Raw genomic sequence first — 24,784 nt, forward strand, 5'->3', positions numbered from 1 at the left:
AGGACAAAAGCAAGAAAAGCTCATGAGGGATTGAGATAAAAGTAGTTTAATAAGTGAAGAAAAAAACCAAAACAACCCCAACTATTGCAAAGGCACTTACTCACCACCACCCACCAGCACACTGATGATCACCCAGTTTCTGATCAACAGCTATTTTGAAAAAACTCCCCACCCAGTTTTATTGCTGAGCATGATGTCATATGGCATGAATTATCTCTTCGGTCAATTCAGGTCAGCTGTCCTGGCTGTGTCCCCTCCCAACCCCTTGTCCACCTCTAGCTTACTCACTGGAGGGACAGAAAAAAAAAAAACGGAGAAAGCCTTCACACTGTGCAAGCACTGCTCAGCAATATCTAAAATGTTACCAAGTTATCAACATTGTTTTGAACACAAATCCAAAAATACATCACCTTACCAGCTGCTGTGAAGAAAATTAACTCCATCCCGACTAGACCCAGTACAGAGATATACAAGCTTCCTGAGTTACTTCAACCACAGTCTGGCTCCGTCTGTCTTCGAGATCTCAGTGGCATGACATCAGCAACCCTGTAAGACAAGAATCTCATATGTGTATGTCTGCAGAGAATCAGTCCTATATTTTGTTAAATTCCTCGACTGTCCAGAGGTAATGCTGTTGCAGACAACTTTCTGTGTATTTGTAATGATTACCTTCAATGCAACTGTAAATAATATTCCAGAAAACAGTGTATCCTGAAGTTGAATTACAAAAAGGCACTCACTTCTATTCTCAGTTCATTGCATAATGTGCCCTTCAGGCAAATATGCAGCATTACCCTTAGTTTTGCAAGCCTTCTGACATCTTCATCAGCACTGGCTATTGCTGTCTGGAGTCATCAGACAGTCAGCACACCAGTGAAAAAAGAATTAAAAATGAGAAGAGTGTTAGAGAACTAACTATTTTCTTTGAAAGAAAGCTAGCAGAAATTGTGATGTCAAATATGGCCAATGATGTTCAGTATATTGTTTGTAAAAGGCCATTTGTATGTACTGGGTTTGTACAGCAAGGTTTTGGCAGCGGTGGGGCTACAGAGGTGGCTTCTGTGAGAAGCTGCTAGAAGCTTCCCCTGTGTCCAGTAGAGCCAATGCCAGCTGGCTCCAAGATGGATCTGCTGCTGGCCAAGGCCGAGCTCATCAGTGATGGTGGTAGCACCTCTGGGATAACATATTTAAGAAGGGGAAAAAGCCTGTGCAACAATCTGCAGCCAGAGAGAGAAGTCAGAACACATGAGAGAGGCAGAACTCTGTAGACAACAAGGTCAGTGAAGAAGGAGGGAGGGAGAGGAGGTGCTCCGGGTGCCAGAGCAGAGATTCCCCTGCAGCCTGTGGAGGATGGCACGCTGGAGCAGGTTGCCCAAAGGAGGCTGTGACCTCCATGAAGAGAGGACCCCATGCTGGGGGACCCACGCTGGAGCAATCTGTTCCTGGACTGCACCTTACAGGAGGGACCCACACTGGAGCAGTTTGTGAAGAGCTGCAGCCCGTGAGAAGAACTCATGTTGGAGAAGTTCATGAACGACTGTCTGCCATGGGAGAGATCCCACACTGGAGAAGGGGAAGAGTGTGAGGAGTCCTCTGCCCTGGGAAGGAAGGAGCAACAGAGGCACTGTGTGATGAACTGACCACAACCTCCGTTTGCAATCCTCCTGTGCTGCTGGGGGGAGGAGGTAGAGAACTTGGGAGCAAAGTTGAGCCCGGGAGCAAGGGAGGCATGGGGGGAAGGTGGTTTAAGGTTTGGTTTTATTTCTCATTATCTTACTCTGATTTGATGGGTAATAAGTTAAACTAGTTTCCCCAAGTCGAGTCTATTTTGCCTGTGATGGTAATTAGTGAGTGATCTCCCTGTCCTTATCTCAACTCACAAGCCTTTAGTCATATTTTCTCTCCCCTGTCCAGCTGAGGAGGTGAGTGACAGAGCAGCTTTGGTAGGCATCTGCCATCCAGCCAGAGTCAACCCAACACACTGTAAGATCCCAAGTTTTGCCTTTGACAAGCTTAAGCCAGTTGTTAACCCACTGTGCTGCTGCAGGAATCAGCTGAGTCTCAGTGCCAAAAGTAGCCAGCTTGCCACCGGGAAAAAATGCTGCAGAAGGTGAAATAAATATAAACTATCTGACTAAATCATAATCATACTGGCTAGTGAAACATAAGGGAAAAAAAAAAGAAACAACAACAACAAAAGCCCAGAACAGAAAATGATGAGAAAACCAGACTTTACAGATGAAGAGTTGGGGAATTAAGGCATTTCTTCACTCCTTTAACTTCACAAAGCCTAAGATCAGAGAAGTTTATTTCATCTGACCACTGCCATTCCATCCACTGAGAGCAAAATAAAACACTGTCATCTGACTGTAGAATATCTTCTAGGAAGGCATCTTGTGATGTGGAGAACCCACCACTTGCTTTGATACTTCTCTCCAGCAGCTAGAAACCACAAAAAGCTCTGAGTCTTCTCTTTCATTTTAACATTTCTGGCTTTATCCTTTAACTGGTCACTGTTTCTTGCTTTGTCTTTCTCTGCTGATTTAAAGGGTTTTTGAATATCCAATATTTCATGTCCATGAAGGTGCTTGTACACTGTAATTAAGCTATATATCTTTGATTTTTTTCTCTATAACTTAAAATGATTAAGGATGTTAAGAAGGGGTCTCTAAATTCTTGCTGTAAGACATAAGAATTGCTTCTTGCCTCCACCCCATCAGATCATTTTTGGTTCTTTTCTGTACCCTCTCCACGTCTGACGTTTGTGTGCGTGGATGTCTGGGTGATGGGTGCGTGAACTTGAAGATGGTACAGATGCCCAATATACAGCCCATCAGTGTCACACTCAGAAGGAAAACCATACTTTTGGCTTCTACCCACTTTTCTTCTTTATCCATCCAAGCTCTGTAATAATCTACTTTGCCTCTGCATTGACAGACAAACTCCTATTGAGCTGAGTCTCCTACTCCTCGTGCTGCCAGCCACACTGCAGCCCATGCATTTGTTGGCATGACTTGCAGACCTTCGTTTTATGACCATGACCATGTACTAAATGGTCGCATTAAAGCATGTTTCACATGTGTAGTTCCAATTTTCCAAGCAATCCAGGTCACATAAACAAATATGCATACATATTTGTGTATACATAAAGCTCACATATATTATATATTAATTATATTATGAATTTATATGTTTTATAGATACTATGTGTTATATATATTTTTATATATGCATTACTGTACCCACTGAGTCCTCATGGTTATTTGCCACCTTGTCAATGTGTGTCACCCACAACTGTTATGAGCTCTTCTGCTTTTTGGATCTCTGCCAGAGCTACAGCCTGATCATCTGTCAGAGGCAGCTCTCCACAGGAGTAAGGACCTACTGGAAGAGCTGGGCTGTCATAACAGAGAGCAGATAGATGAAGCTTCAGGAGGCAAAAGAGTCCTTATTTTTAGTAAAAATGAAATTTCATTGTACTATAACTCTAGGAATTTGTCCAACATGCAGACTTAGCTATTTAAAGTCGAAAAGCTTAGCAGAAGTAGCACTCTCACACATTGAGGCTTTTGCACATTGTCTCCTTCATCATTTGTCTAGGCTGAAGCTCTAAAAGGATGTAGCTGAACACATTGCAAATGTTTAATACCCCACAGTCTGTTCAAAGCAACACTGCGAATGCCATCTCCTTACCGCTGTGCGGCTCTGCCCGACTGACTTTGCTCATTCACTTTCCACTCTTCACACCCAGCACCAGGTTTTCCTCTTCACCATCCAGGGGCTGTGAAAATCTGCTCCGGCCTTCCTTTTAACTATTCCCCCTTACCTGGGGTCGGAACTCGTACCTGCAGCCCTTTAGCAACTCCGTTATCCCCGATGCACGCGCATACCTCTCTCCATACGTGGTCCTGCCACTAGAGGGGACAGAGCCTCACACTGGCGCGGGCGCACCTCCGACCGGGTTTGGTAAAACGCCTGTTTCTGAAGTCAGGCTTGCTCTCCGCGACAAGAGGGAGTCAGACGGGTGACTGGAGAACAAAACCTTTTGTTCTGAGACTTTTAGGCTGATGGCAGAACAGCCTGCCACGAGAGAGGCAGGCTTGTGTGCCGGGGTGTTATTCCCCTTCGTCAGAGACAGAGCATGATCTCTCTCCCACGGAGCTCTGCTAGGAATGGAAATAGTGATCTCTCTCCCAAGGTGCTCTGCTAGGAATGGTAATAGTTATGCTCACTTTGGGGAAGCACTTTGAGATCCTGGGAGGCAAAGCAGTGTCACACAGCAAGAGCTGGTATCAATACTCTGCAGCCCTCCACTGCACTCTCTATCTTTCAAAGGGTTGCTGTGGCTCACCGTGCTGCTATAACCAAACCCCTTCCTGGTCCTTTAGCTCAGTTTGGTTTGCTTTCTCTCTCGTACAAACTCATAAGCTTTGTACACAATCAACAAAATGTATGCAAAAAATTTTGACAAACCTAATAAGAACTTCAAGGCCAGGTTGGATGAGGCTTTGAGCAACCTGATCTAGTGGAAGGTGTCCCTGTCTGTGGCAGGGAGGTTGGAACTAAATGATATTAAAGGCCCCTTCTAACCCAAACCATTCTATGATTCTATGGTTCTATGATTCTCATGGATGCAAAATAATTAACATCTCCTGTACTGTGTCTTACCATTGGTTGGCTTCTCACACTCTGAGTGCTTTCGCTGCGTTACTCTATAGCTTTCCTGGGTTAATTTGTCTGGAAGGAGGCAAGCATATTCTGTCATTTATGAACTGACTGGAGGCCATCTGAGAGTTTTGTAACTGAGTAAAACAAATCTTAAACTAGAAAACTTGAACACTTATCCTGCGGTTTGAAGGCATTAAATGGGAACTCCAGAGGATGCGCCAGCTTCTATAACGGTTGTTGAAGTACTGCTTTGGGTCAACGTGTCACGTTATGCACACAGCTGCGCTTTAGTTGGGAATGGTGAAAACTAATAGCACAGCATTTAAATTAAAGAATATTTGGCAGTATTGGTGTGGCTGTGCTCCTGTGGGGATCTAAAACTACAGGGGCTAAAGAAGCTTTACCCAACCAAGATAATTCACTTTGCCATTTTCTCATTCATTTATTTAGATCAAGAGATCATGGTGAGACTTTCTATGATGCTGAGAGTTTGTGATTAGACTTTCTGTGGTGCTGAGAGTGAACTGATTTCTGGGTTAGTAAAATATATTATTATTATGTGGTTAATAACTTTTTGGATATATGACTATTTCTTAGAAGAATTAGTAAGTCAAAAATACTGTTTAAACTTGAAGCTAGCAATGCTTTAATTCAAGTATGCAATGGAAATACTAATTAAGAGACCTTAATGAAAAAAGTACAAAAAATGGCCCAAGCTCTTTTTTAGCACATAACACCCCAGCAGTTGGTCTTTGGAGGTAAAGGGCTGTTAAACGAGAAGATGGAGGGACAAGGTGGAGGCATTTCTGCATAGACTGGGGGAAGAAAACCAGATTGCCCACAGCAATTTTCAGACATGGATCCTGTAGTCATCATTAGCCATGAAAGCAGAAAAGATACAGATCTAAAACTCCCCAGGACATGCCAGCCTTAAAGGACACCACAGCGACTGATTAGTCAGAATCACAGGCAACTGGCAGCACTGCAGTAGCCAAGGAAAATCTTCATCATTAAATACGATCTTAACAATGCATTTGTTATTTGATCTTTTGGTAAATTTCTTCTGTCATTGTCAATCTACAGCTTTTAAGTGTTCTCTTATTTGCAAAACTTCAATAGCGTTAGGGCTGAAAGAATGATCAGACACAAGGCACACGATTCCCAGGAGGATGGGTGGCTTACAAACACTAGTTGGAGACCATTGTCATAGTCATCGGTATATCCTAGCTATCCAAAGGAAAAAGGATGCGCCTAGTTGAAGGTGGGAATGGCAGGGCTTCTGCATGAAGAGCTTTTTATGCTGATCGCCAGAAGATGACGTGATTCAGGATCATGGATTAAATGTCAGCACCTCAGGAACCAGACTGTGATGGGTGAAATACCAAAGGTTGCAGTAGTATAAACTATAATCTGCTCATATGAAGTCGCACTGCATTAAGCAGTACCATGCCGAGAAGGCATTGATAAATATGGATACCTGTGCTGATGAACGTCCTGTGTTCTTAAGACACAAATCCCCTTTTTATTTCCTCCTTCCCTTGAGTTTACAGAGGACTACAGCCTGTACAGCAATACTTTGTTCAGCTGCTCAGGTGCTGTAAGTTTCTATTAGATTTCCTGTTCTTTACTTCTCTCATAATCTCAGACTTCAGTATGATTGCCAGGGACTAAATCAGTGCACAGTCTAACATAAAGTATCTAAGAGTGGCTAATGTCTGAGGCTAAATGTTTTCCAACAAGGTATGGAATAGATTGGTTAGTGTGATAGTGCCACAGAGAGCACTGCATCTCTCTCTCTCACATTTCCCCTCTCCAGAGCTCAACTGCTCATGTTTCAGGGATTTGAGGCTCAACACTGCTCCTACCTGCCTGTATAACCTCAGCTCAGACTGCTGATGAAGCTGCTGACCTGTGACAAAGGACTGACTGTGCAAATGTCTGTAGAAAATAAGAAGCAAGAATAACAAAGGTAAAATTACAGGCAGAAGACCAAGGCAGGCAGAGAATTTCAGAGGAAAGAGGCTGACATGTGGAGGAATAAACTTCTAAAGGAAACTGTCGTGGGTTATGTTGAACCGCCCCACCCACAGCCGGTCACTCCCCCTCCCCCACCCCCAGGAATGAGGGAGAGAATTAAAGGATAAACGTGAAACCCGTGGGTTGAGATAAGAGTGATTTAATACAGATGATTTAATACAATGTAGGTGCTCACCACCCCTCGTATGCGAAGCCCGTCTCGTCCCGAAAACTGCAAATCCCGGACGAACGCGAGGCCCCGAAATAGAGAGGGGCAGAGAGGGAGAGAAAGAGAGAGAGAGAGAAAGAAAAAAAACAGCAGAGCAACAGCGCAGCAAGCGCAAAAGAGCAAAAGTGCAAAAAGAGCAAAAGCGCAAAAGCCCTTCTTCCCGGCTGACCCTCGCTTTTATACTGGGCATGACGCTGCATGATATGGAATACTAATTGGCCAGTTTGGCCCTCAGTCTTAAGTTCCACACAAATGACAAGGGGAATCGTGTCCCCCTTGTCCCAGCTATGCTCCCCCCTTATCCTGCCGTGTTTCTGTACTCCGCACACTGAAAAGTCCTTGGAGTTTCACTTCCAACCACAAACATCAGCTTGCTATCAACATTCTTCTCAGAGTGAGCCTCTGAGTGAAACCAAAACAGGGAGCTCTTCTGGCTGTTAAAAAAACTCTGTCCCAGTTAAAACTGGGACAGAAACAAATGGGAAGCTGGTTGCCAGGTTATTGGGTGTTCTTGGTATTGATGGAGCCAGTGGAATATGTTTGGTTTGTAATGCCAAGGGTTTGCTCCAGGGAGCCACAGAAGTGGGTGCTCTCCCCAGATGCTGTTGCCTGCTGAGCTAACAAAGGCTCCTTGGATGTTGTATGAGTGGTGGTCAACATAGCTCTGTCTTGTAGCTCATAAAATCATAGCTAACTTTTGTGTGTGCCAGTCAGTTAATACTCGCTGTGCACTTGTAAAGTTGTGCATATCCTGTTTGTGGAGCCTCTTTGCACCTGACTACAGATACCTGAACAAACAGACACAAAAGAGGGGTGACAGCAAGACCTTCTCCACAAAACCATTGGTCCTGCACCATTTCAGCACTGGCAGACTGTATTTGAAGCCACCAGTGTAGATGAAGGAGGTTCTCACACAGGCGTTTGGGTTCACCTAGCACAGAAAGCCCAGAGTCCCTACCTGGGGGACTTAGATAAGTGCTTTAACTTTTACACCAGATAGTCTCTGCCTTGCTTGTTCTGATTTATTAACAATGTATAAGATGATCTAATATTTGACTACTGCCTTTAAATCATAGGATTTTCCATTCTAAATGACAACCTTCGCACTTTATTAGTGTGGCTTAGACTTTAATAAGCCTTTACTATGTCCATATATATTATCGACACTCTAAGAACAAGCTTTTGTACCCATTATAAACAATCTTGGCAGTGGCATGACCACATCCACTGGCATGCTTGAGAATATGATGCCACTGCTCTGGGTCTTGGCAAGCACACCCAGAGGAGGAAGCATCCGTATTGCAGTCGCACTGAGAGGGGAAGGTGTGGGCTGGAGGCGTGGGTGCAGCTGGCAGTGACGGAGCCTCCTGAGTTCATCAGCCTCTGCTGAGATCGGAACTTTGTAAGCCATGTGAAGATGTTTAGCTCCTCTTTCTCAATTTTCTCATTCCTGGAAGGGATGTTTCAGTTCCTCCTTCCCCAGAGAGACACAAGAATTGATTGATTAATGTCTGTAAAACACCAAAGAGAGAAGTGCAGCGTAAATGCCGTGGTAGATTATTGCTACTCAGCCTTTCAAAGGAGCATTAAACTATGTCTAGCCTTTGAGCTCAGCTGGGTCTTTGGGGTGAAACAGAGAACTGTATCTTGAGAGCTCGGGAGCTACTGCTTGACAGCCTCTGTAAGCACAGCAGGCCAGCGTCTGCTGTATGCACTGAGCTGCCTTTGCTTTATTCCCGATTCTTTTTGCTTTAACTGGTCATACACTACTATATGTTAATATTATTATCAAGAGTTAAAGTGGCTGGTGGTATTACCAATTTGTTGCTAATTTCTATGGATTCCTTCTCGTTCTCCCTTAACTCAAATATCAGATACCTGAGTACTGTTTTTGGAGCAATGCATTTCAAGTGCAGACTCCCAGAAGATATCTGGTTGCAGAAGTCCCTGCGAGGCCCCTGGTCAAACATGACTGGCAGTTTGGCCCCTCTGAGCAAGGACTGGGGAAGGAGATGTTGCTATCCAAGGGAAGGACAAGAAAACATGAATGTGTACTGAGCAAATTCCAGCAGTGATGCTGAATTAACCGCTGGCAGTGACAAAGGGCAGCAGATACCTTCATTTACCCACAAGACATTAAGACCATTTTGGGGGGCATTTCTGGTAGCTTATTACAATAATTATTTATTCTACCGATCTTGTACAATATTACATCAGGAAGCAAATTTCTTATCTTCAGGCCTCAGACCCTGGAACACTGCCCTGGATGTACTGAAGAGGGTTATTCTGCAAATTGTGGGTCTGGGCCACCTGTGATATGGATAATCTCATCTAAGACTTGCTTCACGAGAACCACTCCAGTGAAAGCTGTCAAGGTCCAGGAACTGGGTGGCTTGAAATAAAAGTAACGTGTGTTTTCTCCCTTCCTAATTGTTGTTTTCTTTTTTAATTAAATGTGTCTAGAAAGTTATTAACAGAGAATGAATTGCTCATGTTACTGGCTGAATGGCACCACCAGGATTCTCAAGTCATAAATGCTGTGACCCAAAGGGTCCTGAAGAACCTTTGTGGGAAGAACAAGCCATTACTTAACTGTGATTGGTGCCAGTACTACTAATGGGCTCCTTCACAGAAGGAGAGGATGGAAAAGCTGAATGGGACTGCATGGTCTCAGGGTCACCTCATTTCATGGAACACACTAGAAAGTTTCTAAGTAGCAGGAGAAGCAGAGTACATGTCCTTGGCAACCTGCAGCAATCCAAAGCTCCAGGAAAACCTAGAGGATGTTCACAGACAGAAAGGCAAAGGCTGATGCTGTATGCAATTCCACAGCCTTCAATCCTGCAATAACTGCAATCCTGCTCAGGCTCCTCATGTTCCCTGAGACTGTGCTTCTGCAGGAGATGGGCTATCCACTACTTGCCAAAAGCTCAATCTAATTTCTCCAGCTATGGGAGAAGCATGTGGTTCACCAGGAGCTGATGCGACAGGCTCAGCTCCTTGCATCCCTGCAGACAGTGCTGCCAAGGTGCAGAGGTCTCTCTCAGGCACTCATCAGAAGAGGTTCCTGACAACAGGGATCATGCCTGCCTGCAGCAGTCCATAGCATCAGGCTCCCAGCCTCCAGCCAGCTGTGCCTCTGTCTCCAGTTCTGCTCTCTCTGACCCGAAAAGCCTGCAGGGGAGGGTGCCGCTCCTGCACGGTGCAGTTCAGGACTGCATTTCCAAGGTAGCTTACAACAGAGACTCGATGAGTAGCAAACACAAGTGTATACCACATGCCTTGCTGCTTTCTCTTCCTCTGCCAGCCCTTATAGCAGTGTGAAGGTTCATCGTTTATTTTCTTCCCTGAGCTGATTCTCTTCTTCAACACTCCTTGCCCCAAACCTGGCAGTACAGCCAAAGTTAAACACCTCTGTGTGTTAAGTCCTTTCAGTTCTCTGGGAAAGGAAAGGATTTATGCCACTGAACAAACTGTCTAATGGCCAAGAGCCATCCTTGTGGCACTCGACTTCATCCCAGCTGCTTTAAGCACCTGCATTACCCAAAACAGGGAGGTAGCCGGTCGGTACTCACTGTGTAAAGGACAGTGGCCCCTGGAAGGGATCTAGGTCTCAGCTGAGCTACTTGAACGTGGAGGTACTCGTCTTACGCCTGTTACCAGGGGGGCTGAAAAACATATGACAGGGGCCACAGGTGCCTGAAGTTAGGTGGCAAGTCCAGGTCTTCTGTGGCACGATGCTCTGCATTGCATTAAAAGATATGGCCATAACATGGCTCCAAAGGGGACTGCATAGGACAAGGGGAAATGGATATAAGCTGGAACATAGGAGGTTCCGCTTAAACATGAGGAAGAACTTCCCAGTAAGGGTAACAGAACACTGGAACAGGCTGCCCAGAGAGGTTGTGGAGTCTCCTTCTCTGGTGATGTTCAAAACCCGCCTGGACGCGTTCTTGTGTGATCTGATCTAGGTGGTCCTGCTCCAGCAGGGGGATTGGACTAGATGATCCTTTGAGGTCCCTTCCAATCCCTAACATTCCATGATTCTGTGATCCTGTGATCCTGTGATCGATCAAGACTGATTTTACGGATGTCTATAGCCCATGGCTTGTCTGTAAAATTAGCAAATAGATGTATTTCTTACAGAAAATTTTATTCTAGTAGCAGGTGATTTCCCTGCAAATCCAGAGGTGGTGTTGCAGTGCACTCTTCAGCTGAAACTACACGTGGATGAAATTTCCTAAGATTGAATATTGCACATCAGTGGGTTTAGATAAAAAGTACAAGGAAAAACTGCATGGTTAAAGCTAGCAAACGACCGCTGGAGAAGCGGTTTAGATCATAACTTTTATGTGGGGCTGAGTGAAAATGTCTAGGCTAGTATCTGCCACCTGGAATTTTTAAACTTGGCTGTAAAAATGTCTTCATTCTCTATTTATACCAATACTTGATTAAGTCTGGATGCCAGAACTGATCAGAATTATGTCTCTGATGTTATTTCGTAAGATGGTATACTACCCTACAGGTTCACCAACAAAGACAAATTACTGTATTTGGACTCCAATTTTTTGTCTTTTTCAGCATCAGTCTGTATGCTTTGCTGTAAGAGTCAAAAAACCTGACCACTTTGCATTGTTATCATTGTAACTGAGTAAAATACACCATTCATGGTTCACCTTTAATTTATTAGTAAACGTAACACTGATTTTGAATTTGGCTAATTTCCAAGTCAAATAAAAATGCTTTATACTCCCTTTTGTTCAGCTTCCACTGATTTGATACTAAACCAGTGCTACTTCAAACTATTTCTTGTTGCAGGAGCCCTTCTGTGGACGGCCCAGAGTCATGACCATACACCAATATGGTTAGAAATCATGCTCGTTTATTACAAACAACACACAGGTTATATAGCAGAATATGGCGTGACACGACTACATTCTACAATTGGCTTGCTTAGCGTAAACACACTCTCGTGGGCTATAGTGATAGGGCAGCGCTAGCAGACCACAGGTAATAAGCTCATCCCTTTAGTCTCCTCATTGCGGTCATCGGAGAGGCATCCAGGAGGCGTGCATCTTGGCAGGCTATCAATCTACATTTCCTTTTAAGGCCGTTAGGCTAACTTGAAGGACAAGAGTAATCTAGCTGGTAACCTTGTGCTCTGGGGCCCAACCAGGGATTGTCCATACCCGAGAGAATATTATGGCCAGTCTCGGAAAGGAATTCCTCCACAATTTCTGGTTTTGTGCTATTTTTTTTTTACTTTAGACAATCATCTACTTTTTGCCTACTTTATAAATTTAATAGAGCTCTCCTGTTTTGATGTTAATACATTATCTGACACTGCACTGCACCGTCTGCTCTCTGAGGCAAAAAAAAGTTCTTGTTTACTTTTCTAGAAGTGTTTTCAACTTCATATGTATTATCAGATGACCTCCCTGACCTTTTCTAGCTCTCTAAATATTTGTCAGTATAATGAAAGAATACATTTTCTCTATGATTTATTACCCACTGTACTGGTTTAATTGATGAAGCAAAGCAAATCTCTGCATCTAGATTGAATTTTTGCAGCCTTTACTGATTTAAAACATAATGTAGATAATGTGGGACAACACCATGTTTTAAGTGATTTGCCAGATGGCTACATGGACTGGGATATAATTTAGATGAGTTCTCTGATATTATATTCTTCCATGTGTATGTTTTATGAAAGATCTTTAGTACAATTTCAGTGGATAAAACAATTGGGAAACTTCCAATTCGATCAATATTTAGCATTGCCACAGATCGATTCTTTTTTTTCTTATGCTCCACCATTCAATGATTTTGTAATTCTGACAGTTGAATACTAAATCACTGCTCAGTGACAAGCCAACTTGGCTTGCTTATGCAAATGTGCTCAAATCTCCTTAGGTCTGGAAGGAAGCTCAGAGATCTCAGATGAGCTAGCTCTTTGGTTCATTTTTCCAGAATTAATCCAGAAGGTGCACAGACATGCAAGGCTGGAAAAAAAGAACATTTGAAGAGCAAGACAATTTCCATTTCGGGCATAGGTAGAGGTCAGAGCCTGTTCCACCCAAAGTGCTTCACCCTGTCTTCAACTCTAGCCTGAGTATAAAGAGGCAGAGTTTTGCTTGGAGAAAGATTATTGCCCTTCTCATGGAGGATGTGTGCCAGGGGGCAAAGAAACCCCAGCATACCTGATTGACGATGCCTATGGCTTGTTTCGAGTGATATCACCACTTGCTCTTCATGTATCAGGATTTCGTTATACAGCGGTATTTGCTCATTCTCTTATTCCGAGAGGAACCCCACAGCCCCTTTCCCGCTGGCTGCGGTGGATTCAGCTGCTGGCAGCCGTCTCATCGGGCAAACTGAGATGAGGGGAGCAACACACACCCTGAACTGGGAAGGAGGTGCAGCAGCACTGGCAGCCCACTGCCTCGGCTCCTAGCCCTGTCAGCACACCACTTTCCAGTGCCACCGACTCCAGGGGCTGTGGGAGAATCCACACCGCCCCCTCATCAGCCTCAGTCAGAGATGAGACCTAACTCGCTCCCAGCCTTTTGGCTGTGCATGCTGCTGTCCCTCTACAAGTCCAGGTCTAATTTTGCAGCCATTCTAGAACTTAATACTGACCGAAACTTGATACAGGTTCAAGAGCACGTTTACATACATTTTTGCCTCTATCTACTGTATTCTAGCATCTCCTTAAGCACAAGATTAGCACTGAAAGGATCTATTTTACTGCTTGCAGAATTCCCTATCTGCAGTTCTGGACTAGAGTCGTATGAAAGTGCTACTTTTTGCCTCAGTTTCCCAAAAGTATATTTATGCTTTTGAGTCTGTCTAGAGTACAGATTCCTTATAGCAGAAAAAGGCTTTTACCATATTGTTGGATGCAGCCACAGACGATAAAGCACCAGTCTTTTTCAAAGGGCAGCAATGGTAGCTCTAACACTGAGAGTAATACCTTCCATCTTCTGATGTGGAAATATTAGTTACGAGGTCCTTAGGTCCTTAATTACGTTACGAGGTCCTTATTAGTTACGAGGGCCTTTCCCTTATGGCCCCAAAAGCGATGGTGACAGTAATGGATGGGAAAGGTAGGGTAACCCACACTGTGCAAAAGAAAGCAGATGAAAAACATCTGAGTGCTTCCCTACCCCCAGGAAGGATGCAATCTGAGATAGGACCGTGTGTGCTGATTTAGAATAACATTTCCTTCCTATGTTAGTCTCTATGAAAATGCAAACAGGTGTTAGAAAGCTAGTGTTACATTCTGACCAAATCTATTTAAACAATAGGCCCCAGGCTTGTCCCAGCTCAGGGATGGTGGAAGGAGCCAGGAGAGATGGAAAATAATAAGCAAGCTCCTCCTAGAGGTGCTCTGCAGCTCACCCAGGTTTTAGGGATCACTTTCTTTCCTCCATTTGCTTCACTCCCTTCCACCCGCTGATAACACTGCACATCAGCAGTGGTCACAGGGAAAGGAAAGAGACTTTGGGCTGTGTCAGGAGCTGGAAGCGTGCCTGCTGCCGAAGCAGAGGCAATGGGCTTCTGCTGGGCCCATCAGCCTTTCCCTGCTGCCAAGAAAAGGTGCCAGGGAATAATCCCTCAGGTGCGTTCACCTGCCCCAGGGCCGAATCCTGGCATGGGTGACGTGTCTGAGCAGGGAAGCTGGGGAGTGCATTTCATAATGCTCTCCCATCAGTGGTCAGCGGGAGAGGGGAGGAGAGGGGAAGCAGCTCTTTGGGCTTGCCTCTCCGTGCACACGGTGAGCAAGGAACAAAAGAAGAAAGGCAGGGGCTCAGCAGATGTTTGGGTTGGCAGCCTGTCTGCCTAGAGTCAGGGTGGTACCTCGGTGCTCCTCAGGGGACAGACATGTGTGGCTCCAGACATGTCAAGTGCACGTGTTTGCCAGGAGCACATGCTGAAAAAAGAGGAATATAACCCACCTGCCTGCTTTCCTAAGCCTTGTTTAGGTAATACAGCAATATGCAATCCCATATATGAGATACGTGGCAAAAATTTAGCCTGTAATTCTAACTTTCAATTTTTTGTCTTCCCTTGCAAGGATTCAGATCTCAGAGCCACAACAAAGGGATAGGAATTCAGCCTGCAGGCTTCTGGTTTTTATCCAGACAAAACCTACGTGGAACCAGCACCACAAACCTTTCCACACAGCACATGAAATTATTCAAGACAATAACTACCTGCATCCATGGATTCCATTTGTTAACTGTTGGTAAATTGGGGAAAATATGTTTCCTGGTGCACAAGAGCTTCAGCTCATCGCTCAGCGATTCTGCACTTAGATTTCTTGCAGCGTTCAGTGTTGCTTACAAATATCAGCTTCTGAAAATTGTCTTTTTCCCCTTGCAAATTTGTATCGAGGTATTTTACAAAAAGAAGGAATAGCATTACTTCCCCAGATATATGAGTGTAAAAAGATAGAAGAGAGGTTCCCAGTACTGAAACTGGTGAACATCAGATCTGCTAAAAGACTTAGTACAGCTCTGCATTTACATGATTTAACGGAGAACATAATTTAACCTTGTTATTTTATTATATAAAAACTGACTGGAGTCCTGGATGAAAGTTCGAACACTCAAGCCAATTTTCCTCTAATTATCTAAGGAAAAAAAAAAAACAAACCAAAAGGAAAAGGATAGTGCTTTAATCATTTGATTTTTTTACACTAATTGAAACTTTTTTCCTTGTGAGTGGACAGAGAACAGGTGCCTAATTAGAGTGCATGATAATTCTCACACAGATATTGTTAAGCAGGAAGATCAATGAAAATCTCTCCTTGCTGGACTCCTGCCATTTTGGGGATTGATGTTTAAAGTTATGTAGAACTAAATTCTTTCCTTGGGGACTACATGATAGTGTTGTTTGGGGAAAAAGATTTTACTTGATTTATCTTTGCAGTGGTCATGCTACTAACGAAGAGTACTGGCCAGCGTTTTAGAAGAAGAAAATGTTTTTCTGTTACTGAAAAATTGTGAGCGTATCCAGGAGTTTTTATCTCAAAGTAAATTCTGTAGAAAATTGTCAGCCTTTCCAAGATCTTCTGGAAATTTTTAAAAAGTGTTTTACAGAAATTTTATCTTTAATGTATTCATGGAGCAAATAGTAATGCCTTAAACGGATCAGTGTTTGGTCCTGTCCTGAACAGATGCTGGCTGGCCAGTGAATCTGGCGGCTTTGAGTGTGCATGAGTGATGCGAAGAAGAGGTACAGAATATCATCCTTCAGTGACAAACTGAAAAAAAAAAGAGAAGAGCCCATTGCATTGTGACCTACTGTGCTGGACATCTGACTTGGAGGGCACCACTAACAGGAAAAGGTCACACAGGTATCCTCTCAAAGCAGCAGACCAGTTACATGTCCTTTCTTTTCAGCAGACTCTGCATGGATCCTTCATTTTTGTACCCTCAGACAATGCTGTAGTGAAAAGAAAGCTCAGTGAACAAGGCATAGTCAAAGCAAGTATAATGAAAGAAAATACTCTATCACAAGATTAACTTTATATTGGGCCATACCCTCAGAGGTAAAGGCACTTGTTTTCACAATCAGTTTTGGTGCTCTGCCTACAACAGTGTATCCCATGTGTGTCTTGAACGATATAAACGCGAATACACGGTTCACCAGCTGCAAAGCCCCTCCCTTCCCAATATATCTTCTGAAAGTATCTTCCTTGGAAAGTGCCATAGTACTTCTGGTAATGGCACCACAGTGTCTGAAAATGCACTTTACCATAATGATCCAGGTAGTGAAGGCTGAACTACAGTGAAAATCCTGAAGAAGTGCTATGACATCCTCTACTCATGGCAAATGTGTTCCTCCTGATTAATGCTCTTATAATAAAACACCATGGCAATTAGGCCATTAATTTAAAAAGTCCTGAAGTAAAAACCCAGCCGACTGACTGATATTTTGTGGCATCATTTGTTAAACTCTTCTTCACTGAAAAGACAACCACAGAAATGGCAGCAGATCTCTTAAAATAAAAAGTTACTATTTCATTAATAAAATAGAACATAATGGTGTGCATCAGATCCAACATTACATTATTACTGAAATTACTTTTTACCATAAATAAGTTTGGCATTGAATACAGTGCTGGTATGCTTAACACTCTTAAATACCTCATCAAATAATTCTTATGAGCTGCTATCTGTATCTTCTTGCTTACTATTCATAAACTATCGGCAACGAATGTAGGAAGAATTAATTTGTAAAATCCAAGATTTATACAGAAAAGGATATACATAAACATTGCTGACAACATCTCTGAACTCTATTTCGCCTTGATTGCCTCCTGCTATCCACATATTCAAGGAGAGTGGTTAAATAAGCAGCCTCCAAGGCCTGGCCACTTTCTCTATGAATGTTGTGGTAGTGGGGTAACTTTGAATATAGAGATATTTTATTATCCTTACACATTGCTCATGATTTTGTGTTTCCTATAACTTTGCCAGCCTTTGTTATGAGGTGGGGTAATCAACTTGCTAATCATTTTTAAGTTGTATAGAAAACCCAAGGAGCTAGCAAGATCTTTAAAATGTTTCTGAGGTAGTAAAAGATCTGATAAGAAAACAGAAGTCACTACTTTTTTTCCTATGTCATTTCTACCATCTGTGGGAGAAAGGCTCATCTCTGGCTATTGTTCCCTCTATTGTTCCTGTCTCCTCCTGTTAGCACATCCACTGAGCAGAGAAGCACATGTATCAAAGTGAATAAAATCCATCTGTCTAGTAGTTCAGGCTAGACACTGAGCACTGAATAAACACTGTATTGTCCTAATTAGAAGGAGGCAAACACCTTTTTCCCTATGATTTCCAGGGAAATTTCCAGGGGATTCCTGGAATGCATTAATGATAACTTCGTTATCCAAGTGATAGAGGAACCAAAGAGGAGAGGTGCCATGTTAGACCTCGTTCTTGTCGATAGGGAAGGGCTGGTAGGTAATGTGGAACTCGTGGGTAGCCTTGGCTGCAGTGACCATGAGATCCCAAGGGCAGCTAAGAGGGGGAAGCTCAGCAAGCTTGAAACCCTCGATTTCAGAAGAGCTGACTTTCGCCGCTTCAGGAACCTCCTTGGTAGTGTGCCATGGGAGGACTGGAGAGACTGGGAGCCCAAGATTGCTGGTTGACTTTCAAGGATCATCTCCTCCAAGTTCAAAGGCATTGCATCCCTAAAAGGAAAGAATCAGGCAAAACCACCAGGAGAGCTGTATAGATAAACAAAGAACTTCTGGCTAAAATCAAATACAAAAGGGGAATACACAAAGCATGGAAGCAGGGACTGGTAACCTGGGATGAGTACAAGGATGTTTCTCATGTACTCAGAGACCAGGTCAGAAAAGCTAAGGCCCTGACAGAGTCAAATCTGGCCAGTGATATCAGAAATAACAGAAAAGGATTTTATAGGTGTGTGAGAGAAAAAAGAAAAATGAGAGGGAATGTGGGGCCTCTCCGGAAGGATACAGGTGACCTGGTTACTGAGGACATGGAGAAGGCTGAAATATTCAGCAACTTTTTTGCCTCAGTCTTCACTGACAACCACTCAAACCACACCACCCAAATCACAGAGGATGTTAGCTGGGTCTGGGAGAGTGAAGAACCACCCAGGGTAGGAGCAGATCAGGTCTGGGAACACCTAGAGAACCTGAAGGTGCACAAGTCCATGGGACCTGATAAGATACACCCACGGGTCCTGAAGGAACTGGTGACTAAAGTTGCTAGGCCACTAGCTATCACATTTGAGAGGTCCTGGCAGTCTGGTGAGGTTCCTACAGATTGGAAAAGGGCAAACATAACCCCCATCTTTAAAAAAGAGACCAAGGACAACCCGGGAAACTACAAACCAGTCAGCCTTACCTCTGTGCCAGGTAAAATCATGGAACAGATTCTCCTGGTAGCTGTACTAAGGCACATAAAAAATAACCAAGTGGTTGGTGACAGCCAACATGGTTTCACTAGGGGCAAGTCGTGCCTGACTAATTTAGTGGCCTTCTATGACAAAGCTACAGTGCTGGTTGACGTGGGTAAAGCAACGGATGTCGTTTTCCTGGACTTGTGCAAGGCATTTGACACTGTCCCACATGACATCCTTGTCTCTAAAATGGAGAGACACAGATTTGACAGATGGACCACTCAGTGGATAAAGAACTGGCTGGATGGTCGCACTCAAAGAGTTGTGGTCAATGGTGCAATGTCTACATGGAGACCAGTGTCAAGCGGTGTCCCTCAGGGGTCTGTTCTGGGTCCAGTGCTGTTCAACATCTTTGTCAGCAACATGGATGACGGCATTGAGTGCACCCTCAGTAAGTTTGCTGACGACACCAAGCTGTGTGGTGACGTGGACTCACTTGAGGGAAGAGATGCCATCCAGAGGGACCTTGATAGGCTTGAGAAATGGGTCAGTGTTAATTGCATGAGCTTCAACAAGTCAAAATGCAAGGTCCTTTACCTGGGTCGGACCAATCCTAGGCACAAATACCAACTGGGCACAGAGTGGGTTGAGAGTAGCCCTGAAGAGAAGGATTTGGGGGTGTTTATAGATGAGAAGCTCAACATGAGCCAGCAGTGTGCTCATGCGGCCCAGAAGGCCAACTGCATCCTGGGATGTATCAAGAGAAGTGTGGTCAGCAGGTTGAGAGAGGTGATTCTCCCTTCTCCCCCTTTACTCTGCTCTTGTGAGACCCGACCTTGAATACTGCGTCCAGTTCTGGTGTCCCCACCATAAGAGAGACATAGATTTGTTGGAGCGTGTTCAGAGGAGGGCCACAAAGATGATCCAGGGGCTGGAGCACCTCTGCTACGAGGACAGATTGCGGGAGCTGGGATTGTTCAGCCTTGAAAAGAGAAGACTTGGGGGGACCTAATAGCTGCCTTCCAGTACCTGAAGGGAACCTACAGGAAGGCTGGGGAGGGACTTTTTACAAGAGTGTCCACTGATAGGACAAGGGGGAATGGGTTTAAGTTGAAGGAGAAAAGATTTAGATTAGATCTTAGGAAGAAATTCTTCAGTATGAAGGTGGTGAGACTTTGGAATAGATTGCCCAGAGAAGTTGTGGATGCCCCCTCCCTGGAGGTGTTCAAGGCCAGGTTGGACGGAGCCTTGAGTAGCCTGATCTAGTTGAGAGGCATCCCTGCCTGTGACAGGGAGGTTGGATTAGATGATCTCTGAGGTCCCTTCCAGCCTATGCCATTCTATGATTCTATGATTCTATGTTTGTCCTCAGCTGCATTAATGCTCAGGTGAAGGCTGTGAAAATTTCACAGAGGAGGTTATTACCTTCTGCATCTTTCTCAGTCCAATTAGATTGTTTCCTCTGATACCACAAGCAACCCTATAAAGAGCAGAGAAAGGAAAAGAAAGGCGGCTCTGGTAGTCTGCACTTCAAGACAAATGGAAGTCATGTTCTGCTGCTCTGCTTTTTAATACCTCACCAAAATCCCTAAGGGGTATGCTACTGGCCCTTTTGATGTTTGCTTGCAGATCACAGCAACCAGAAAATGTGTGCGTAATGAGAACGATCAAGGCTCTTCTGAACATTAAGGCTGTTGTTGCTGGTGAGTAGCTGTGTAATACTACCTTTTGGCTGGGACTACAACTGCTTCATGAATACTTGAAGAACTGGGTTGCACTGTCAGTGCAGAAAAAAGTGCCTGCATTTGGTCTCTTTTGTTTGTTTTTTTTAATTGTTGTTGGTAACTATTTGACTGAGAAAAGAGGAACATGCGGAGAAGGACATGTCGAGGAATTAATTAACCTGTAGGTAATGACTGCTGTGAGGCAGTCCTTAGCACTGATCATACTGCACTTTTCTCAGCCAGGCTAGAGACTGGTATAATCTGTTTTAATGTTGTTGGGTTTTGTTTTTCAAGCTTGATCAGAAGTTGTGGAAATGATTCACTTTGACAAGAATATGAAAACTTTCCTGCTGTCCTTGCACTGATGCTAGTTATCTTGTCTGGACTGCTGGAGAGTGAAGCAAACGAAATATGCTTTGTTTTTTTCCAGTGAATCCTAGGCAATCATTCAAGTCCCCACCTAAAGTGCTCATGTGTTTTGGGAAAGGAGGTAGTTTGCTCCCTCTTTTTATCTTTTTCTGCCACCACTTGTTAGAACATAATGAAAATGTGCTCCTCTTGAGGGGAAATCTAAAAAATGAAAACACCATAAAGATTCACATGGAACATTTCAACTGTAGCCCTGAGGAAGCAGCATATAGAAACTACAGAGATGAATCCTGAGCCACAAAGAGGGTTTCTGTCCATCTATTTGCAAAGTTTAAGTTTTGAGAATTATCTTCTCAAAGTTAAGGAGAATTTGGGACTAAAAGGACATGTTTTACAGGTCATCCTTTAAACAACACTTCTAGTCTGCTCTCGTGAGACCCCACTTGGAATACTGTGTTCAGCTCTGGGGGCCCCAACATAAGAAGGACATAGGCGTGTTGGAACGAGTCCAGAGGAGGGCCATGAAGATGATCCGAGGGCTGGAGTACCTCTGCTATGAAGACAGGCTGAGAGAGTTGGGGCTGTTCAGCCTGGAGAAGAGAAGGCTCCAGGGTGATCTTGTTGCAGCCTTCCAGTACTTAAAGGGGCCCTACAGGAAAGCTGTAGAGGGACTTTTTTACAAGCGGATGTAGTGATAGGACAAGGGGCAATGGCTTTAAACTGAAAGAGAGTAGATTTAGATTAGATGTATGGAAGAAATTTTTCACTCAGAGGTTGGTGAGGCACAAGAACAGGTTGCCCAGAGAAGTTGTGGATGTCCCATCCCTGACAGTGTTCAAGGCCGGGTTGGATGAGGCTTTGAGCAACCTGATCTAGTGGAATGTGTCCCTCCCCATGGCAAGGGGATTGGAACTAAATGATCTGTATGGTCCCTTCCAACCCTAACCATTCTATGATTCTATGATCTTTTTGTGCCTAATGCTATCTACTTCTATCTTAGTAAAGATTTTTCAGATTCATAGGTTTCATAATCTTACACTTGCATAGAAAATGTGATGTAGCTTCACCAATAAGGGCCCAGAGAGGCTGGGGTCCTGCTCTGACCTGTAGCTTTCTTGCTCTGGATAATGCAACCTAAAGTTTACTGTGAGCACAAGGATACATTACCTGGCATCCTGAGGACAGTCTGTTGGATCCATCATTTCTCCCACAGGCGTGATTGAATTTCCACTTACAATTCTCACATTTCTGGACAAAGTTCCCTAGAAGCTGTGGTTATCCTGATGGTGAGTGTGGTCACTCCCAGGACTGTGGCAGCTGGTATGGATTGAAAAATCTCTTTGAAACCTGCCTAAAGGATGGATAATAGGCACAGAAAAACTACCTTCCATTGCTGCCTCCTCCTAAGAATGAAGGAAAGAAAACAAGGCCACATGGTTCAGAGCTGAAAACATGAAGTTACTGCAACTTATCTTTCTCCTGTGCTAGAACCAGAGTGTCCTCTTCCACAGCCCACAGCAACCAGCTCATATCTCCAATCTTTCTGCAGCTGCACTCCTTGACCATCACCAGCCTTCATCCCTCTCATCCAACTTGTTCTTCTTTGCTTCTCGCAATGCCATTCCCAGGTACCTTTGCTGTTTCCAAGAGAAGGCACAGTGTAATGCATTTTTTAATTTGTTTGCAGGAGAAATGCGTAGTTAATGAACCTTGAGTGTTGAAAAGAGTAGCTGATTTGGATCAAAGTTGATCATTGATAAGCTGATGAGCTTGCAGGGAGAATTAGAGTCAAAACACTGTGGGGGTGTTAGACAAAACAGAACTTTGTGAAGGAAAACTGGAATTTGACCTTTCAGTTATATTTCCTTAGATCTCTTTGTGCAGGTAGATACATGTCAGAGCACTATTTATTCTGATATCAGTTTGCTGGGTTGTCACCCATGTCCACACAGAGCTCTGTGACAGTCAAGGAAGCTGACAGTGGCCTCTAGAAATATTTGAAGAGTTAAGTTCAAATGCATGCTTCTTGAGATAAAAGTGAGATAAAAGTATGCTGACAACAATGGGAACAAGGCCTGTACCTCATCTGATTATTTCCTGTCCTGCCTAGGTGAAATATAAATGGAAGAAAAGCAAGTAGAAGACAAGACCAACACTGGAAGGTATGTTCACGATGGCTGTTATATTTTACTTGGAAGATGATTACTAAAACCATCTAGAAACATTTCTTCTCAGAAAACAGTAGACCAGGAAAGTGACTTATCAGCTAAAAGAAACTGTGAACTTTTGGGTGCAGGCACCCAAATATGCAACTGGCACTCATACCCAGGCTCAACCATTTCAGTTGCCCCTCCTCTGCCAGAGAAGTTAAGCTACTAGCATAAGCAGTCAGCCTCAGCTGATTATGTGTTTAAAAGCTGACAATGAACAGCATAAAAATTAACATCATGACATACGAGGCTCCTTTGACCTCGTCACCAAAATACCGTAAACTACCAGGACCATTTCACTGCAGTTGCAGAATTACTAGTGGCACACTTTTGTAATATAATAACTGGTACTTTATTGATAAAAAGCATTATTTAGACCAATAAATATACTTATGTACACTGGCTACTATGCATAGCTATTAAAAATATTGACTACCTTTGCAATGTGATGCTTTGAAAATGACCAGTAAGCTGACTAAGCTATTTTACTCAACAAAAATCAGATGCAGGAAAAGGATTAGCGTTGGCTTCTGGAGGAGTGGGAGCTTAAATGATCACTTTTTCAGTCACCTGCACTCTGATACATTGAGAATGGACTCAAGAAAATTTGATAGGGACAGATTTCTCAAAAATAACTGAGTGTATGGCAGTCTCGTGGGAAATTGGAAGTTGGCTGTCAGAGACATTTTCAACAGGTTTCTCCACTAACAGCAGTGAAGAAGTGAAGTTCAGCCACTAATTTTTCGGCTGGCTGGCCATCAGCTGTCAGCATGTAACCTGGAATCATGTCATCTCATTTTGACAGCACGAGGAAGGAAGGAGGTGTTCCAGGAATGCAGAGGGAATCTGAAGGCAGTGCTGGGCAGAGGGCAGATGAAAGGAAAGGTAATTATTGTGCAGATGTGACCACAGAGTACAGAACACAAGCCCATACAAAACCAGGCTTCTTTCCTTTTTCTGTGGAACTTCTTTTCAAAGTGAAATAATGGGTATCAGAAGCAAAATAACAGTTCATCAGATGGTGCTCCAGTTGTAAGGCACTATGTATGTATTTCACTTGGAAGCTCTGCAGCTTTTAGGCTTTGCTAGCATAGGTTTTTCTCACGTTGTTATGTGTGAGCAGAAGTTGCATTACTATTTTGTAATGTTATACTGCCAAATGCTAACCTTTCTGAGACTAGGAAATGCAATTTTAGGGAAGACAAAACGCTACTGAAAGCTCATCATGTGTTTTTAAGAAAAAAAAAAAAAGATACGTATGTCATTAAATTTATCCAGCTATTTATTTAAAGAACATAGTTAACCTTGAATACAGGTGATCAAAGGCAAGACATCTCTTGTGGCAACGGTGTTCTGCGTTCCTCAGAGGACTGAGAGCTGGAGATCCATCCTCCCAGGTTGTAGGAGAAAGGACCCAGCTGCAGCCTTTAGTCACTGCCGACTACCCTTGTTCTCAAGGAAGACTGGCAGCCTAAACAGCCTTCTGAAACAATGTGAACAGCCTGTTACACCAATAATTGGGGAGGGAAGCTTGGAGCTTAAGCACCTCTTTCTCCCAAAAATCTCACATGCTCTGCCTCTTTCTTGTAAAAGGACTGACCCTTTTATTCGCAAGAATTCTACATAAGATTTGAACATCCTGGCATTTTTAATGTTAATTTAAAAGGATTTTAAAACAGCTTGAC

This window comes from Tauraco erythrolophus, chromosome Z (genome assembly GCF_009769465.1).
Source record: "Tauraco erythrolophus isolate bTauEry1 chromosome Z, bTauEry1.pri, whole genome shotgun sequence".
Taxonomy (NCBI): Eukaryota; Metazoa; Chordata; class Aves; order Musophagiformes; family Musophagidae; genus Tauraco; species Tauraco erythrolophus.